Source organism: Schistocerca serialis, chromosome 9 (genome assembly GCF_023864345.2).
Source record: "Schistocerca serialis cubense isolate TAMUIC-IGC-003099 chromosome 9, iqSchSeri2.2, whole genome shotgun sequence".
Lineage (NCBI taxonomy): Eukaryota > Metazoa > Arthropoda > Insecta > Orthoptera > Acrididae > Schistocerca > Schistocerca serialis.
The window spans coordinates 353075502-353081894 of record NC_064646.1 but is presented as its reverse complement, the minus strand read 5'-3'; positions in this window follow the sequence as shown (position 1 = coordinate 353081894).

The window sequence follows — 6393 nt, the reverse complement described above, 5'->3', positions numbered from 1 at the left end:
TGAAAAGGCTGCTGCCCCTCTTCAGGAACCACACGTTTGTCTGGCCTCTCAACAGATACCCCTCCATTGTGGTTGCACCTACGGTATGGCCATCTGTATCGCTGAGGCACGCAATCCTCCCCACCAACGGCAAGGTCCATGGTTCCCATTCCAATTTTATTCGTTGCTGCACATACTGAACAATCCAATATACTATTTTTCACCTCCAGCCAGGTATTTTCCTCAGTAAAATAATAGTACAGTTCTGGAGTCCAACACGCCGTTTAACTGAGGTACAGCCTCATCGGCCGCAAAGATTTCAACAGTTTCATTGTTACTATAACACCACTTGTATGTGAACAACAGAATATATTCTCTTATCTCCACCGGGGTCACTGACGCTCTCGGTTGCTCGCTTTGATCTATTCTTCAAGTACTTGAACTTTCATGACATTGTTGTTGCTCTACAGATATTAAAAACGCTTTCAGTTTGCAAGGTAGATGTAAAACAGTCGCACAATACAACAAAGTACGAACAGAAGAGAATAATGCTTGCCTCCGAAAATGCCCAAAGTTTCCGAAAAGCGAAAACGAAGACCGAAGTAGAAGTCTATAATCGGAGACCAGGTCACTCTAACCAACATGTAGTCTAAATAACAAAAAAAAAAATTCACTGAAGATTAGAAAGCGTATCTATGGTCAGTTTAATAATGTTTTGTCGTATAACCGCACATATTCTCATCTTGAATCGTAAATTTAATATTTTATGATAACACAATTTCCCCTACTGCCAGTACGACGTAACGGAGCATGTATGTTTCCCGGTACGGAAAGAGGAAAATTATTTTATACCAGTACACAGTACCGACCTAACTACAGCAGTGCCCTATGGTGCTAATCCTGAGGAAAATTAAAATTTGTTGCCACATCATCTTGGTTTAATTTTCTTCCGACACCAACAAAACATTCAGGTGATAAATGTTTACTGCGTAGCTTAGTAATGTTTTTCTTTTTAAAAAGTTTCAAGGTATAGATAGAAACATTACACTGAATTAAAACTGTTACCAGTATTGATGTTTACGAAATAAAAGTTACGAAGTTCATATTATGGACGAAAAAGAAACGTAATGTTTCATAAATCCCTGCGTGTATTTTCATGACGCTCATGTGTAATGCCCTTTCTCAAGAAATTCACAGGCTTTACTGGTAAGTGCATGTTTATAAATAGATTATTCAAAAGAATTTGATACTGATATCATTCCTTAGTTCAATTTATTATTTAATACTGTGATCTCGGAAAAAGAATTACCATTTTTTTAAAACATTACTCGAGAAACAAAATATTATTTCTTTTCACATATCTTTCCCGTCCGACAATTACGATTATACTGAAAACAAAAAAGACACTTACGAGCAAACCCTAGCACTGTATCACAGTCGCGTGACCTGAAAGGCAGTGTATGCAAACAAAAATTCTGTTTTGCACATATAGAATAGGAATATGCAGAGGCATCCAGAAAAATGTAGACACTTTTTGATAGTCAATATTAATGGAAGAAAATGACATACCGTAAGAGTAAGGTTATTTTGTGTTCGAAAAGGCAATCAGCGGCCAAACAACGTCCATGCTCCTGTACTGATGACCAAAATACGACTGTCAGTATTTATTCTTTTGCACAGATATACATTAAAGCTCGAATCACAGATTAGATAAAAACAGCTACCTCAAGTTAATTTGCAGCATTAAGATAGATTTTTCGAACATGCTCAATGAAATTGTAGAATGGATTTTCCCCAAAACGTTGACGCCAGTATTCCGTGCATATATATGATTATATCTTCATAAATACGCTTTCCCTTCAAAAATTCTCGTGATCAGTGCATGCATCCCCTAAACTGCATAAGTGCCCTACTTTGCAGCCATCAGAATCTGTCGTATGCTTTGATCGGCTTACCTCACTTTCACGTGCACCCTGCTTCACAGATTTCTGAGGTGACCTGGAAAAATGTTGCAACACAGCAGCGCTGGAAGCTGAACTTGTTGATGTTTATGGTCAGTCAGACCTATCCTTGTACACATTCTGAACGATACCGTCGGCTTCAAATTCATGTCGAAAGCGATAAATTGTTGTGCATGATGGTGGCTGAGTTCGGTACACATAAGCAATTGCTGTTGTACCTCCATCTTGTTTTCGTGTACATCCAATACCATTTCAATAAGACCTTACGTTGCTCAAACGACAATCTTACTTCATTCATTGCTGCACTGTCATTTGCTGAAAAACACTCTTCAAGATCTGTTGAGAAAACAATGGACTACATGGCCGCGCAAAACTGCAATATGACGTCAATTTGATCCAAAGACATTAACTATCAAAGAGTGTCAACATTTTTCTGGACCCCTCTGCATACATAGTCAACATAGCGAACTGTAGATATTGCCAACATCAAACCGATGTAGTCACGTAACATTGGTATAACATTATTTACATTCTGCGCTAGGACCAAAATTTTAATATCAAGACCAGTCCATACGCATTGATCTGTTTGCGCAGATTTCTATGCACGTCACATTTGCACTTACGAACTGTAGCGTATAGAATGGAAATTCAGGCAGATACGAGATGTGCGCAAATCTAGAATTTGGTGTTGGTAGTTTGAGTAAAATCGTTCAAATCTGTGGGCACAAACCGCCTCTGCGAATACAGATCGTAGAGTCTGCACTGGAAATCGCTGCGTTGGCGCGCAAGTCAATTGTTTATTGAATCGTTTCCTCGTCAAATTCGGGAGATGAGCGCCAGCGCTCTAGAGAACTCACTGGTGAATTTATTGAAATATACACGAGTCATTTGAGTTTAAGGAAATTCAAGAGCAAAGAATCAAGCAATCGGGATAATTACCTAACAGATAATGCAACAGCAGTTGAACCTGTTGCAAACACGGGAAAGGTAAGTAAGAAGATTATTGCTGAATGTTTACCAAAAAGAGTTAAGCAAAGTAACGAACTCTATTCTGGTTGGCTCTAGAGACGAGCAAATATAAAAATCGAGTTTGTGTTATTTTGATCTCCTGTGCTTTCTAATCCATCAGGAACTACTCGACACGAAGCAGGAACACGATTAAGGACGGAATTAAAGAGGTTGTGTCACGCGAAATGGAATATGACGAGTGAAGAACGTCAATAAAAATTTGTGTCTCTTCATATCCACATGCAAATAATTTCGCCAGTCGTTATGCTCGTCCTGTGACTCGCAAAGTAAATTAAAGCGTGAAAACTGCTGTCGTTTAAGAAGCCACTGTCTTGAATATTTATATCGTCTTTTCACCTATGACTCTTTGCATATTTTTTGCAACACAAGTTGTGAATACAGACCATCGAGGAATTTCCTCCGTTACTAGCTTAACCGCCACAAATATATGCGCAGATATCTGCACAGATACTTATTTGTCCTCTTTTTACACATTCATTTATTTATTAGTAACGGCAATGATGAATAAATATTACTGCTATGGATGAAAATTCAAATACATCAAGGAAAAGAAAGTTATTTTTCATAGTTACATGGAACAAAGTCTATAGCTATCGTACTACTGTAGTAAGAAACGATTTGTATGTTAAAAATACCGATATTCTTCGCTGCTACTGTGCAACACATCTCCTCTATTGAACAAGTGCTCATATCTCTTATGGTACGCATTTTAGAGCCCATATCTGCCAGGCAAATTTTCCTTGTTTTGGTGCTTTGTGCGCATATTTGCAATTGATCTTTAACATAAACAGATACAACATATTGCACGTAAACGAGCAGAAAGACCCATAGTTTTCTGATTACACGACTGCAGAACAAACATTGGCAGCAGTCGCATTCATAAAAGATCTAGGAGTATGTATACGGAGCTATTTAAAGTGCAAGAACCACATAGAACTCACCTTAGCTAAGGCAAACGGCAGACTGAGATTCAATGGAAGAATCTTAAGAAAAGAGTCCACCCATAAAGGAGGTACCGTACAAACAATGGTTCGAGTAAAAATTGAATATCGCTCGTCAGTCTGGAATCTGTACCAAATAGGATTGCTACAGGGAATAGAAAAGATCCAAAGAAGAGCAGCGCGTTTCGTCACAGTATCATTTAGTAAGCGTGAAAGCGTCGTCGAGATTCTAAGGCGAATCCAGTGGAAGACGCTGCATTACTGTGTGGTTCATTGTTAAGTCCCGAGAGCGTACGTTACTAGATGAGTCAAACAATGGTGCGGTTTCTGGGACTAATTTTTGACTCCAGGTTGTCATGGCTGCCACACCTACGAGACTTGAAAGCCAGAAACCTGAAGGCATTGAACCTCAAGTGCTTCAGCCACAGGTCTTGGGGAGCAGACGGGACGAGTCTCCTCCAGTTTTATCGAGCTTTTGTGCGTTCGCGGCTGGACTACGGGTGCACGGTGTATGGGTCAGCGAGGCAGTCTTATTTGCATATCCTTGACGCTGTCCACCATGTGGGGATTCGACTAGCCACGGGTGCTTATCGGACCAGTCCCATACCTTGCCTCTGTGCTGAGGACAGGGAACAGCCACTTACCATCCAGTGGGAGCTCCTACTGGTGCGCCAGGCTTGTAAGTTTCTTGCAGCTCCAACCTCGCCTGCTCACCATATTGTTGCTCATCCGCCTCTGGACCGTTTTTTTTCCCACCGTCCCCAGGCTACGATACCGTTTGGGATCCGTGTGCAAAGTGTGCTGGAGTTCCTCAGTGTGGAGTCTGTACGACTCCAAATCCTGAAGAGGCCCAGAGTGATTTTAGATTTGGTTCGGTACAATAGAGAGAGCATTCCTGCTTCTGTTTTTAATGTGGTCTTTTCTGCCGTTTTATCTGAGCACCACGACCATGTGGCTGTTTTTACAGATGGGTCTAAGCAGGGTGACTCTGTTGGTTGCTCTGTCGTCTTCCCGGATCTTGTCTTCAAGGTCAGACTGCCTCCAGAATTTATCGTCTTTGACGCAGAATTATATGCCATCTTGCGGGCACTGGAGCAGATAAGACTTTCTCCCAGTGTTCGATTTCTCGTCTGTTCAGATTCTTTGAGCGCCCTTTACTCTTTCCAGCGTTTGTACCCAACAGATAAAGGAACCCAGACTATCCACGAAGCCCTCCTCCAACTACATCGACTGGGGAAGGAGGTGTCTTTCTGCTGGGTACCAGGGCACGCGGGAATTCTGGGGAATGAAAGGGCTGATCGAGCAGCCAAGGAAGCGTGTCGTGACCGTCACTGCATACCCTCACGTCGGTGTTGTGGTATGAAGTCCTGTGTCGCTGGGAACATGAGTGGCTAGAAGTGACCGACAACAAACTCCGTGCCGTCGAACCCACAGCTCGGCCGTGGCGTACTTCCTTCCAGCCACGTCGACGGGACGAGGTCATCCTTACTCGTCTTCGCATCGGCTACAGCCCTGTGACGCGTGGACTTTTACTCCGGCGAGAGGACCCTCCGATGTGTGGTGCTTGTGGCCTGCAGATCACGGTGCACCATATTTTATTGGACTGCATTTTATTTGCTGACCAGCGGACTGCAGCGGATTTGCCGGCGGATCTGCAGTCTATTTTATGCAATGCTCAAACGAATGTGGTTCGCGTTTTAAAGTTCTGTGAATTGTCCCACGTTTTTAACAAGATTTTTGGGAGATGTTTTTAATGTGTCAACAGGGTGGCTGGCTCACCCAATGTTTTTCGTATGTGGTCAGCCAGTCACATTTCCCTGTGCTGTTCTTTTAGCTCTTTTGTGTTTTGTTTTCCCTCTGTTTTAAATTCTTGATTAGCTATCTTGACTCCTCATTGGTTTTAGTGCATTTGAGAGTGCCTGTGCGATAGAGTCATTGTGCGGTCGTTTCGTGTGCATGCGTGTAGGAGAGTTTTCGTTCTTACCCACATTCGTTTGTTTTAATCGATGTCAGGGCGCTGATAGCCTCGCCGTTGGGCGCCCATAAGATCCCAAACCACACACACACACACACACACACACACACACACAATATATTGCTTCCTGCCGTGTGTATCTCGCGGAAAGTCCATCAAGGTAAAATCAGAGATATTTGAGTTCACACATGCTTGCCGGCAATCGTTCTTCCCGCGTACGATTCGCAACTGGAACAGGAGAAGGGGGGACGTGACAGTGAGACACCAAGTTCTCTCCGCCACACACCCTACGGTAACTTGCGGAGTATAGATGTCGATATACGTCTAAGCTGTGACACTTATCGCAAACAAACGAAATGATTTTGCATCTACCTCTTCAAATTTTTGAGCCAAGGTCATTACACATGTCAAATGCAAATGTAAAGACCCACGCACTTTTGAGCGGGACTTGTATGCACTAGTGTTGTAATTACATTCAAAATCCGCAGAGTGTGCTTACGGGCAGACC